At 46.6% G+C, this 14525-nt stretch overlaps 1 protein-coding gene across 9 annotated transcripts in view; it reads right to left on the bottom strand.

Moving 5' to 3' along the window:
- Positions 1-14525, bottom strand: part of LOC119974569 (SH2B adapter protein 2) — a 130977-nt gene that overhangs the window by 96327 nt on the left and 20125 nt on the right. For 7 of the 9 annotated variants that reach the window (XR_005462524.1, XM_038813577.1, XM_038813575.1 and 4 more), the window contains exon 3: positions 6483-6612. The exons of the other annotated variants lie outside the window; for them this stretch is intronic. The gene's annotated coding sequence lies outside the window, so the exon portion shown is untranslated. The remainder of the gene's footprint in view (positions 1-6482; positions 6613-14525) is intronic. 9 annotated transcript variants of the gene reach the window in all.

Here is a 14525-nt window from a genome sequence, read left to right as displayed (position 1 = left end):
CCAATTCTTAGTCAAGTCACTTTTACCGATTACGGCGTCAGCCGACGGAAAATCCCGCCCGGGATGTTTTGCTATAGTTGTACAATTAATGCGACCACATCTGGAGCACTGTGTACAGTTTTGATCTCCTTTTTTGAGAAAGGTTAGAAATGCATTAGAAGTGTTTCGAGAAGGTTCACTCCATTGATTCCTGGGATAGGGATTTATGCTATGAAGCTGGGCCGGTATCCATTGGGTCAATTAATATTTTTATGGTGGTGGTAGAAATATTCTCGACTAACAAGAGGGGGCAAAGGTTATTGCGGGGTTAGAAGAATGTGGGTTTGAGGCTCCAATCAGATCAGCCATGATCTTTTTAAATGGTGGAGCAGACTTGAGGGGCCGAATGGCCTATTTCTGCTCCTAATTTGTATATTATTTGATTCGCACTGTTGCTTCACAGCGTCAGCGTCCCAGGATGTGCAGTCTGCGTGTTCTCCCTGTGTCTGCGTGGGTTTTGTCCGGGTGCTCCGGTTTCCTCACACAAGTCCCGAAAGACGTGGATTGGACATTCTGAATTCTCCCTCTGTGTACCCGAACAGGCGCTGGAGTGTGGCGACTGGGGGATTTTCACAGTAACTTCATTGCAGTGTTAATGTAAGCCTGCGTGTGACAATAATAAGGATTATTATTATTATTATTGGCAGCTTCAAGTGCTTATAAAGTCTTTAAAGTAGCAATGTAAATCTAAATGCATGTTCTTATAAAGGATTCAAGGAATTCAAATGTAGCAAATGCGTTTTTAATCGGTAAAAGGGTTTTTTCAAATAGTGAATTCATCAACAGACACTGAAGAACTTGATTTAGTCTCAGAATGGGTCTTGAGATCTGGTGAGTTGGCATGCAATGGGGAAGGGAAAAGGGTAGTGGGCAAGGGAAAGTATTGGCATGAGCTCGCACTCAATTGGCATATGGGCAATAAAGATCTTTGGGTGGGTGGAAGGGTTGTTGAGAGACAGGCTTGAGTTAGCAATGAGAGTGTGAGGGGCTCTGGGACATGGGTGGGGAGCATGAGGTGGGGTAATGAGGGGTGAGGGCTGGATGGCAGTTTTTGGTTTTGTTTTCAGTGCCGGAGCGGCGAGTCGGGTCTTTCGACCCAGCCGTCTTCTACACCAGCAGCTCCTGTGCTGCATCCAAATTGTTCCCAAGAGTGTCAGGCCTGACTCCCATTTCATCCCCTCACCCGGAACAAAGACCATCTGGGCCACTTTTTCCCAGGATGGGTTTGCAGAACCAGGAGTTTTCCTGACTCTGCACTGACCACCTGGGAATGAAAATTGAGGGCCGAATGTTGAGAAATCTCATGAAATGAAATGAAATGAAAATTGGTTATTGTCACGAGTAGGCTTCAATGAAGTTACTGTGAAAAGCCCCCAGTCGCCACATTCCGGCACCTGTCCGGGGAGGCTGGTACGGGAATTCAAACCGTGCTGCTGGCCTGCTTGGTCTGCTTTAAAAGCCAATGATTTAGCCGAGTGAGCTAAACCAGCCCCTGGCACCAGCAGCAACTTTATACTATTTCAAGAACTATTCCTCATTGTTCACATCTTGACTATCAAGAAGCTATTTTCCAGCATTAGAACCAAGGCAAATCCTGCCCTCGCCCAGCCAGTTACCCCAGCTTAGCTTTGTATAATTGAAGCGACTCATTATTGAAATACTGTTATTTCTGATATCTATCTCCATCCACACTGATCTATGTGACACTCCCAATGGACTAAGTTTCTTTCTCATTTCAGAATATTAACCAAATATGGAGGAATATTAGAAAAAGTGGAACCTATTGGACAATCCTTACCTGCTTCTTAATTTTGGGTTGATCCAGTGAAGCATCAGCAGCAGACCTGATAGGCTGAATTGGTTCCTAGCTGTGAACCTCAATGATTCCATCCAGTATCCCCCATTTCAATTCTACCTTCAATATGGAAGGGCCCATGGCCTGTTTCAGGCATCAAGCACCTATTTATTATAATCCCATTTTCCAGCACTTCATCCATAGCCTTGTATGCTGTGACATTTCAAGTGCTTCTTCATTGTTGTGTGGATTCCCCCCTCCACCACTCTCTCAGGCAGCAAGTTCCAAGTTCCCGCCACCCTCTGGGAGTAATCTCCTCTGAATCTCCTGCCCATTACCTTATATCTATGGTTATTCCACTGGTTATTCACCCCTCAGCTGAGGGGAAAAGTTCCTTCCATTGAATTTCAGCACTCTGAGAGCATTGTTTAACAATACTTGTAATGGAAAGAAGAGATCCTTTAAACTGAAGGCTGACGCCTCTTGACCACTCTAGTAAATTAGATTATGAATTTTGAGAGGCCTTGAGGATCATTAAGGAATTGAGGGGCAACACGGTAGCATTGTGGATAGCACAATTGCTTCACAGCTCCAGGGTCCCAGGTTCGATTCCAGCTTGGGTCACTGTCTGTGTGGAGTCTGCACATCCTCCCCGTGTGTGAGTGGGGTTCCTCCGGGTGCTCCGGTTTCCTCCCACAGTCCATAGATGTGCAGGTTAGGTGGATTGGCCATGATAAATTGCCCTTAGCGTCCAAAATTGCCCTTAGTGTTGGATGGGGTTATGGGGATAGGATGGAGGTGTTGACGTTGGCTCGGGTGCTCTTTCCAAGACCTGCTGCAGACTCGATGGGCCGAATGGCCTCCTTCTGCACTGTAAATTCTATGATAATTGGCGTGGCAACATGATTATTCTTTGGCTCTCCTCGGACGTAAAAGCAAAAGCCCTCAAAACATAACAGTAAAAGACAAATTCTATGAATTCAATTGGGATCAATGGGATCATCCACAAATAAATGACAATAGGGATGGAGAATCAGAGGGATTTAAACACCCCAATTGACTTTGCTTTCTGTCAGGCAGTGTTAATTTCCCCAGTGACATTAAAGTATTAATTACAATTTGGTCATCAAGCATGTTTGGAAGAGTTTCTCTTATCCCTTAATGATAAACAGCACTCTTCAGTACGCCCAAAGAAGGCATGCTTTGGGTTTGGTGGTGGCACTGTACTGAGACAACACTCAAGGCAATAAACTATGTAGGGACCCATCTGCATGGTAAATGTGTTGCCCAGATAAAAGGCCGAAAGGTTCCTGTCTGCTGGGAGCTAGGGGATGTACTGAGTCGTCCAGTCCATGGCAGAGCATTAGGCATGGATGAATTGGTACTATATTCTTAGTAGTTGCTGGAGGTTGGGAGAGTTGTTGCATTTAGGGAGGGCAGTAATTAACATCTTACTGATAAAAGACAGGAAAAACAACTTTCCTTTGCGTTTGAGGTACTAGGATTCAACTTTGGGGCACATCCAGGACACAGAAGATCCGAGTTATACCAAGAATGTGGCTATTTGGGATATCAGCACAGACACCAGAAGTATTGGAGAGCCAACTGAATTGAAAATTTCAATTGTGATGACTGTAAGAATTTCAGATATATATTGCATTTTTTGTACCTGGTGCAGAAATGGTTAAAAGCCGGGGTTGATGTGTGTGTGTATCTATTGCAGAAAGGGCTTTAAAAATCCTGGTTTAGAAGACAAGCAGACAATGGGGCTATGGAAGGGGTTATTAAAGCATTGTAAAAGTAAGATCATCATTCTTTACATGTACAGTATTTAGCTAAATAGGGCCAGTAGAATTTTGTTTATTGAAAGAAGGTCCCTTGGGGTTTAGAAAATTGAGGGGTTGTGGTTAGCCTGAGTAAAATGGTCATAACCCAGTTAGTGGGATAGAAATGCTGTGGTTAATTGGAGGAGCTAGGGGCTGAAGCAGTTTAGATGTCAGTTTAGATTCTGCTGTGAACAGAACAGAAGCTTTTTGCCAAATGCTGGGAGGTTAAACTGTAGTTCGTCACAGGCAATAATCTACAGGCTGATTCCTGATGGATCTCTCTCTCACAAAGCAGTTTCTCCCAGTCTTTATACAACAGGGTTAGGTTAGTGTTAGGTAGGGAAGACATGGGTAAGACAAACACAAATGGAGTCCTCCTCCTGACAGAACATGACCTGGTCATCAAAAACCCCCTTCCCGCCAGAGGGACAAGCAGATGACCTCATGGCAACATGCACCCCAAGCATTAAGTGTATCGACAGGCAGAGGGATCTGGGTGTACAGGTCCACAAGTCACTGAAAGTGGCAACCCAGGTGGTGAAGGTAGTCGAGAAGCAATACAGCACATTTTCCTTCATCGGCCGAGGCATTGACATAAAATTTGGCAAGTCATGTTGCAGCTGTATAGAACCTTAGTTAGGCCACACTTGGAATATAGTGTTCAATTCTGGTTGCCACACTACCAGAAGGATGTGGAGGCTTTGTAGAGGGTACAGAAGAGATTTACCAGGATGTTGCCTTGTATAGAGGGCAGTAGCTATGAGGAGAAGTTGGATAAAGCGGTTTGTTCTCATTGGAATGACAGAGGTTGAGGCGCAACCTGATGGAGGTCTACAAAATTATGAGGGGTATTTACACAGTGGATAGTCAGAAGCTTTTTCCCAAGGTGGAAGAGTCAATTACTAGGGGGCATAGGTTTAAGCTGTGAGGGATAAAGTTTAGAAATGTGCAAGGGAGGTTTGTTTACACAGAGAGTATGGGTGCCTGGAACTCGCTGCCGGAGGAGGCAGTGGAAGCAGGAACGATTGTGACATCTCGGGGGCATTAAGCCAAATACATGAATAGGATGGGAATAGAGGGATAGGGGCCCGGAGGTGAAGAGGGTTTTAGGTTAGAAGGGAACATAAGAACATAATAACTCGAAGCAGGAGTAGGCCATCTTTCCCCTCGAGCCTGCTCCGCCATTCAATTAGATCATGGCTGATCTTTTGTGGACTCAGCTCCACTTTCCGGCCCGAACACCATAACCCTTAATCCCTTTATTCTTCAAAAAACTATCTATCTTTACCTTAAAAACATTTAATGAAGGAGCCTCAACTGCTTCACTGGGCAAGGAATTCCATAGATTCACAACCCTTTGGGTGAAGAAGTTCCTCCTAAACTCAGTCCTAAATCTACTTCCCCTTATTTTGAGGCTATGCCCCCTAATTCTGCTTTCACCCGCCAGTGGAAACAACCTGCCCGCATCTATCCTATATATTCCCTTCATAATTTTAAATGTTTCTATAAGATCCCCCCTCATCCTTCTAAATTCCAACGAGTACAGTCCCAGTCTACTCAAACTCTCATCGTAATTGGGTTACGGGTATAGGGTGGATACGTGGGTTTGAGTAGGGTGATCATGGCTCGGCACAACATCGAGGGCCAAAGGGCCTGTTCTGTGCTGTACTGTTCTAATCTAATCTAAAACTCCTTCAGCTCTGGGATTAACCTAGTGAATCTCCTCTGCACACCCTCCAGTGCCAGTACGTCCGTTCTCAAGTAAGGAAACCATAACTGAACACAATACTCCAGGTGTGGCCTCACTAACACCTTATACAATTGCAGCATAACCTCCCTAGTCTTAAACTCCATCCCTCTAGCAATGAAGGACAACATTCCATTTGCCTTCTTAATCACCTGTTGCACCTGTAAACCAACTTTCTGTGACTCATGCACTAGCACACCCAGGTCTCTCTGCACAGCAGCATGCTTTAATATTTTATCGTTTAAATAATAATCCCGTTTGCTGTTACTCCTACCAAAATGGATAACCTCACATTTGTCAACATTGTATTCCATCTGCCAGACCCTACTCCATTCACTTAACCTATCCAAATCCCCCTGCAGACTTCCAGTATCCTCTGCACTTTTCGCTTTACCACTCATCTTAGTGTCATCTGCAAACTTGGACACATTGCCCTTGGTCCACAACTCCAAATAATCTATGTAAATTGTGAACCATTAATCCCCACTCTTTGCTTTCTATTAATTAACCAATCCTCTATCCATGCTACTACTTTACCCTTAATGCCATGCATCTTTATCTTATGCAGCAACCTTTTGTGTGGCACCTTGTCAAAGGCTTTCTGGAAATCCAGATGTACCACATCCATTGGCTCCCCGTTATCTACTGCACTGGTAATGTCCTCAAAAAATTCCACTAAATTAGTTAGGCACGACCTGCCCTTTATGAACCCATGCTGCATCTGCCCAATGGGACAATTTCTATCCAGATGCCTCGCTATTTCTTCCTTGATGATAGATTCCAGCATCTTCCCTACTACCGAAGTTAAGCATGATCGGAGCAGGCTTGGAGGGCACTCCTGTGCTGTACTTTTCTTTGTTCTTCTTTATGTGAGACTGTACAAAACCTTGGTCAGATTACACTTGAATACTGCGGGACAATGACAATGCTAAAGTATAAAACCACAATTTACACCACGACTCAAATCATTCATGAGATTATGTATTGCACCATACAACAAGAATTCCATGTTACACCCGACACATTGAAATCTGGGGAAAGTAAAATTGGATGGGGTGTGAAATCAATCTCATACCTGAAGCCATCAGTTTCCCGAAAGGCAGGGTAGATTAAAATTTTCCTCCACACTCGCTGAGCATTTCCTGGATTTCCTGCTTCTAGCATTTTGCCATTTGTTTTTGCTTTTCATTTACAAGATTCAAAAGCTGTTTGAAATCATAACAAATTTACTATAAACCTCTGACCATGTTTTTCATCCTGCCTATTGTTTTTTTTTGTGTTTCTCTGATCAAGGCTGTTTGTTCACACAGAATTCACACAATACCATTCAAAGCCTGGAGCTTGAAGGTCAAACCTCACTGACTTTTAACAAGCCAGCACACTGATTGGCTGCATTCACTCATCAATAGATCCATCCCAAACTAAAGCTTCGAACTATATGTAGTTTTTATTACCTTCTCCCACCTCTACAACGGACAGTGGGATTCTGGAGGAAGGAGCAAGAATATTTAAAGAATTTCAAAATTTGGTTTCTCGAGAAAACTAGCTAAAGGCCGAGAAGTAAGGTTCTCCGCAGAATGTATAGACAGAAACAGGCCATTCAGCCCAACTCACTCTTCTAGTGCTTGTGTTCCATGAGTAGAGCCAGCAGGGCTACGGGGTTAGACTGGGGGGATTGGGACTGACTGGATAGCTATGCGGTGAGCCGACATGGAGTCGAGGGGACGAATGGTCTCCTGTGTCATAAATGACTCTATGACTGTCCCATCTTCTCCAACTGAACCTGCAGTTACAGAGCAGGGTGAGGATCACAGTCCTCGTGGTTGTCAAGACGACCATGGCTCTCAATATCTTTGCAAGCCTGGAGTCAGTGACATCACCAACATCTTACAATTCACCATGCACCAATGGAAGGGGATGGAGATTGCGAGCCATCATGCCAGGAGGAGAGAGTTCAGAAGCTTTTCTCGAACCAAACAGAAAGAGGAATGTGGCTTTGTCAGGGTAATGGTGCACGTAGCTTCCGGTCGTACACATGTTTCTGTAGACACTACGGGGGCCTGATTAATAAATATTCCAGGCCATTCTGCTGCCTGCAACTGACAGGAATGACATCAGGATCAAAACACATTGGAAATGTGCATAGGAGGCCAAGGACCCAAAGAAACAGCCCTTGGGAGAACTTGAGAGTACTTAACAAGGATTTCAGCAGGGAAGGTGGGGGGTGGGGGGAGGCAAGAACAACTTATGGGGCCTGGAGTTTGAGAAGGTTTGGGGATGAGATTAAGCTCACCTGCTTCTCCTGGCCCAAAAGAGTTCTCACAATGCATGGTTTCAGCAGACAACAGTTACAACTTGAGGCCTCCTCTTAACTAAATGATAATTCAATGGTGCGGGACTGATGGTGTTATCAGGATGAGGTCTCTGCATAGAGAGCACGTCCCTAGCTATCTGTAGGTCCCTTACAGTCAGAAACAGGCAAATGTATAATAAAGGGACAAAGAATTGGCTGAGCAACTGAACACGTATTTTGGTTCCGTCATCACAAATGAGGACACAAATCAGATACCAGAAATGCTGGTGGAACGCAGGGTTTAGTGAGGTGGAGGAACTGAAGGAGATCAATAATAGTAGAGAAAAGGTGCTGGGGAAATTGATTGCTCCTTCCTCAGGTGCTCCGAAAGCTGGTGAATCGAAACAAACCTGTTGGACTTTAATCTGATTTAAGAAAGGAGGTAGAGAGGTAACAGAGAATTATAGATCAGTTAGCCTGACGTCGGTAGTGGGGAAAATTCTAGATTCCATTATCAAAGATCTTAAAGCAGAGCACTCAGAAAACAGTGGCAGAATCGGACAGATATATTAAGGGGAAATCATGCTTGACAAATCTACTGGAATTCTTCGTGGATGTAACTGGTGGAGGTGACGAAGGGGAACCAGTGGATGTGGTGTATTTGGACTTTCAGAAGGCTTTAGACAAAGTCCCAGACGAGCATTTAAAATTAAAGCGCATGGGAAAGGGGTAGTGTATTGAGATGGATAGAAAACTGGTTGGCAGACAGGAAACAAAGAGTAATAATTAACAGACCTTTTTCCAAATGGCAGGCCATGACTAGTGGGGTACCCCAGGATCAGTGCTGGGACCCCAGCTGTTCACAATGTACATTAATGCTTTAGATGTGGGAATGAACTGTAATGTCTCCAAATTTACAGATGACACAAAATTGGGTGGGAGGGTGAGCTGTGAGGAGGATGCTTAGTATGATTTGGACAAGTTGAGTAAGTGGGCAAATGAATGGCAGATGCAGTATAATTTGGATAAATACGAAGAAACCCACTTTGGTAGCAAAAGCGAGAAGGATGGGCATGGTCCAGCACAGCCAGTGGCCCACCAGGTTCTGACACTCCTCTGTTCACCCATCTGAGACACTGCCCCAGTGTACAGGTAGCAGGGGAAGAGCAGAGCAGAGGGACACCCTCTTCCCCAGGGTGGGCCGCAGACTCAAGCCCACCCTCCTGAACACTGCCTGGGAGGAGGTGGCAGAGGCAGCCAGTGCTGCCAGCCTCAACAGGAGGAGACGGCTTGTGATCCTGATGAGGCCTCTGCCCTGAGAGGGGCACTGTGCCAGGGAGGGTTCCAAAGGCCATGGACCTGGCACCAAGTCACTTCCCACTGCTCCCTCCAGCCCAGGCAGCCACCCCCAGCAAAGCTGACATGTCATAATAGTTTGAGACTTTTGTTACCCTCTTGTTCCCCCTCAGCAGCCATGGAGTCCAGTCCCCGCTTGTAATACTTGCACCAATTCACACCTACTTGACTTCAGCCTGAGACAGGGCCGGCTCAAGGCACCGGCAACTCGGGCTGTTGCCCGGGGCGCCATGTGCTAGGGGGCGCCAGACTCGGGTCCCGCGCATGCGCAGTTGGGCCGGCGCCAACCAGCGCATGCGCGGTGGCCGCACTCCCCCAGGGTGGCCGCACTCCCCCAGGGTGGCCGCACTCCCCCCCGGTCCGCCCGCTCGGTCCGCTCCCCCCCCCCGCCTCGGGTCCGTCCCCCCGCCGCCTCGGGTCCGTCCCCCCGCCCCCCCCCCTCAGGTCCGCCCCCCCCCGCCCCCGCCCCGCCCCCCCTCGGGTTCTCTCCCCCCGGGTCCGCCCCCCCCCCCCGGGTCCGCCCCCCCCTCGGCCCCGCCCCCCTCTCGGCCCCGCCCCCTCTCGGCCCCCCCCCCCCCCCCCAAGGGCGCTGAAGTTTAGCTTGCCCGGGGCGCCAGCAACCCTAGGGCCGGCGCTGGCCTGAGAGGGGTGGAGCATCGCAGAGGGGTGGAGCATGAAGTGCCCAATGATGGACCCACTGGCACCGGCATACCTCACTATCACCGACAGCGGTGGACGCGAGCATGGCATCGGAATCGGCGACGGGCACAAATCGCTATTTTTTTCACTTGCGCGCTATTCTCCGCCCGATCACAATTCCTGCAGCCCACAGCGGGAACTGGAGAATTTAGCCCATTATTGGCTCAGAGACACTTGTGCATCCTCAGGGTTTAGTGGAGAATGACTGGGTTTGCAGTCAGAATTGTGGGTCTTAGCACCACACCATTGTCCAAGGTCAAATCATCTCCACTGTTACTCAACTTCCAATGCAGCTTTGGTCTAAACATGACACAATAAACTCCAAGCAAACAACGGCAAAGGAAGACATGCATTTCTGGAACATTTTCAAAACTTCAGGATGTGCTTTCTGGTATTTCTGAATAAAGTACTGTTGAAGTTTAGTCATTGTTGCAATGTAGAGAAATGTGGAAGACAACTTGTCACTTCCTCAAAGAATTCTATTAGGTTTGTAAGACATGACCTTCCCTGCACAAGTTGCATAGAATGGCTGAAATAGACTGCATAATTAGAAATTCCGTATATGCTTTGATTGAGGGATTAACATATTAGTCAAGAGGCAGATTTCCCTTTGAAAGAATCTAGCAGGGGTGGGACTTGGTTTACCGTCTCATCCAAAATAAGTCTTCCCAACGGTGCAGCACACCCTCAGGAACACACTGAAACAATTACATGCCAAGTCTCTAAAGTGGGATTTGAATTCACAATCTTCTGACTGAGGTGCAAGAGTTGCTACCCATGGAGACACACTGACGGTTTAAGGAATGACAACGCGAGGTGCAAATCACAGCACGTAACCAATAACTTTGAAAGAAAAGGACATGTGTGTATCCCTGGTAAACAAAATACCCATTGCTCTAAAGAAATGGAGTGTTGTGATTTTCCAGCTGGAATGGGGTGGGGGAGGGAGCTGGAATATTGTCCCTGAGAACAGAGGTGTTTACGTCTTCACAATGTCCAGTAAATCCTGCAGCTGAAAATGTTATTCACAAAGTGAAAGGTGGAAATGGTCAGTTTCCCAGAAAGCGAGGGCTCCAGTGTGCAGTAAAGGGAAGGTTATTAGCATTAATCGGAGAGCTGGCAAGTGATGGTGGGGGGGATGGGAGTCTGTGAATTTCCATAGACAATGAAGGGACAGACCTAGCCTGACAGGGGAAGCAGTCTGGTTAAATGGACATTTGTGATAGTGAAGCCTGATACAATGCAACAGTGAGGGAAATGGCTGGGAACTCATTCAGCTTGTCTAGAAAACAAGAGGAGATCAGAAAGCTGGTCCCCTTTTAAATGGTGCCTTTTAAATGAGTGAAACCATCTTCCTTTACAATGGGTGTAAAAAATCCATGGTACTATTTGAAGTTCTACCTGGTGTCCAGGCTAGTATTTATTCCTCAAACATCATCACTAAAAATCAGGTTAAATGGTAATTTTCTTGCTCTTTGTGAAATCTTGCTGTGCACAAGTTGGTTGCCATTTTTCCCTATTTTACAACAATTACTAGGGGCGGCAAAATGATGCAGTGGTTAGCACTGCTGCCTCACGATGCCAAGTCCCAGGTTCGATCCCGGCTCGGAGTCACTGCCCATGTGGAGTTTGCACATTCTCCCCGTGTTTGCATGGGTTTCGTCCCCACAACCTAAAGATGTGCAGGGTAAGTGGATTGGTCATGCTAAATTGCCCCTTAATTGGACAAAAAAGAATTGGACAAAAAATAATACAATTAAAACATAGAACATAGAACATTACAGCGCAGTACAGGCCCTTCGGCCTTCGATGTTGCACCGTCCTGTGAAACCCTTTTAAAGTCCCTCTACACTATTCCCTTATCGTCCATATGCCTATCCAATGACCATTTGAATGCCCTTAGTGTTGGCGAGTCCACTACTGTTGCAGGCAGGGCATTCCACGCCCTTACTACTCTCTGAGTAAAGAACCTACCTCTGACATCTGTCCTACATCTATCTCCCCTCAATTTAAAGCTATGTCCCCTTGTGCTGGACATCACCATCCGAGGAAAAAGACTCTCACTGTCCACCCTATCTAATCCTCTGATCATCTTGTATGCCTCAATTAAGTCACCTCTTAACCTTCTTCTCTCTAACGAAAACAGCCTCAAGCCCTTCAGCCTTTCCTCATATGATCTTCCTTCCATACCAGGCAACGCTCTTGTAAATCTCCTCTGCACACTTTCCAATGCTCCCACATCCTTCCTATAATGTGGTGACCAGAACTGCAATTACTATGGTTATGAAGCCATGGGGACTTCCTGAGCATTTTAAAGGTGCTACAGGAATCCAAGTCTCTACTTTCCGAACGCAAGACGATTCTTCATTTGTTTAAGTAGATGGGGCGTGAATCAGCGGCCTCGTCACACCCGACTTGGTGTCGGTACGAGGCCATTGAATCTCACGTGAGGCCTTCAGCGAGAATCGCGACACTCGAAACATCTCGCGAGGTTCTACGAATATCACGGCGCGCGTCATGATCTGGATCAGGCTCTCGCTGGGCATGCATACTTCATAGAATCATAAAATTTACAGTGCAGAAGGAGGCCATTCGGCCCATCAGGTCAGCACCGGCCCTTGGAAAGAGCACTCTAGTTAAGCCCACACCCTATCCCGTAACCCAGTAGCCCCCACTTAACATTTTTGGACACTTTAGCATGGCCAATCCACTTAACCCGCACATCTGTGGACTGTGGGAGGAAACAGGACCACCCGGAGGAAACCCACACAGGCACGGGGAGAACATGCAGACTCCTCACAGATAGAGACCCCAGCCGGGAATCGAACCTGGGACCCTGGAGCTGTGAAGCAACTGTGCTAATCACTGTGCTACCATGCTGCCCCCAATGAACCATTAGGCTCATTAAATATGTGCTCACCCAATTCACCTGGGATTCACTGGCTTTGCCAGCAAGGCTTCAACCAGGCGTTGTTTGGTACTAGTTCACAAAGTCATGAACCAACCAGGATGGCACCTCATCGGATCCTACTGGGGACTTGAGGCCACGGATGGTTGGGCACTGGGTACAGCAGCACCCTGGCACTCCTCCTGGTGCTGCCAGCCTGGCATTTTTGCACTGCCACTTGGCCAACCTGACAGTGCCACTCTGATATTGCCAAGGGGCTGGGCTCACAGTGCCTAGATGCCGAGGTGCCAGGTTGCCAGTGCCAGGGGTCAGTGCCATTGGGGCCTTGTCCATAAGAGGTGGGTGAGGGGGGAATTGAGGATACTAGAGGAGTAAGTTGGGTGATGTGGTGGGTTCTAAGGACGCAATGGGGAGCTGAAGGGGACATTTGGTTACTACCTAAGCCAGTATTGCACCCGAGGTGACACTCCCGCCAAACAGCAGAAAGCAGCATTGACCCCGCTATAAGTCAGCATATTTCCATTTCTGTCAGCCTTAGGTGAACATAGTCCCGACAGCCTGTGCCAATGGAATAGAAATTACAGCGAAAACCTTTGAAATGTCGAGAATGGTTGAGATGGCAGGAGGTGAAGAGCGGTATCTTTGTAGGTGTATATAACAGGTGGCAGCTGCTGGCATGGTTGTCCATTGTCTCTTTGGTGATGCATACCCTTCTCACACAGAGCTCCTTATGGAGATGTGTGTGTCCTGTGTGATGAGTTTAGGAATAGAAACAAAGAAAATAGAAGTAATAGGATGCCATTCGGCCCTTCAAGCCTGCATCCGCAGTTCATTATGACCATGGCTGATCATCAACTTCAATACCCTGATCCTGCCTTCCCCTCATGTTCCTTGATCCCTTTAGACCCAGGAGCTACAACTAATTCCTTCTGAAATTGCACAACGTTTTGGCCTCAACTACTTTCTGTGGTAGTGAATTCCACAGATTCACCACTCTCTGGGTGAAAAAACTTCTCCTCAGCTCAGTCCTAAAAGGTTTACCCCTTATCCTCCAACTGTGACCCTTAATTCTGGATCTCAGCTACATTCTGTTATAAGTATTTGGTGAAGTAAGGGTTAAAAGCCTGGATTAGAATATGTTTGACTGCTGCAGTCCTGATGTAAAATAAATCCTAGTTTGAGAAACAACTAAGGTTTTCGGTGCCAGGGGTGCAATTTAACCATCGTGAAAGGCTGGTGTGAATGCAGTTTTGTTTGGAATAAGGGGATTCCCTGTGGAGTTTATTAGATTTCAGCTTGGTAAGATGATGTCGCTACTCGGTGGAGCCATCAGGCTTTTTGCAGAAAGCAGGTCAGTGGAGTTCAAGCTGGAGCCATGAACAGAACTCAAGCAATTTATTCTCACTGCAGTTCATTTAAAAGATACGCCTGCAGACAGAAGAGCAGTGTTGGTGGAAAGGTGAACAAACCCACTGAAACAGTTTCTTAAGAAATAAAGCCAGAGTTTCTGCATGGGTCTGACAGGAGTCAGATCTTTTCTTTAAAGCCGTTTCAAAGGATCTTTATTTCTCAAAGGACATCTTTGTGCAGCAGGTATTCCTGAGTGCCAATGGCATTTACGGTGGATTGAGAGCTGAGATGGTTCTTTTTGTTGTTCGAGTGCGAATAAAGATAGCAATTGAGGGTATTGTATTCACTTTATTGAGTAATATTGTTCAAGGGGTAATTGTAAGCTAGTTTCTGGTGCGATGTCAAAGCTATTTTAATTCTGTATTCACAATAAAGTTTGATTCAATATACCATATCTCTATTTCTTCATGAAATCACTCCTGGAGCGAAGTACCCTTTCATCAGTCTTACAA

This window comes from Scyliorhinus canicula, chromosome 12 (assembly GCF_902713615.1).
Source record: "Scyliorhinus canicula chromosome 12, sScyCan1.1, whole genome shotgun sequence".
In the NCBI taxonomy this organism is placed as follows: Eukaryota; Metazoa; Chordata; class Chondrichthyes; order Carcharhiniformes; family Scyliorhinidae; genus Scyliorhinus; species Scyliorhinus canicula.
The sequence above is the reverse complement of the archived record's forward strand: the minus strand, read 5'-3'. Positions and strand labels throughout refer to the sequence as shown.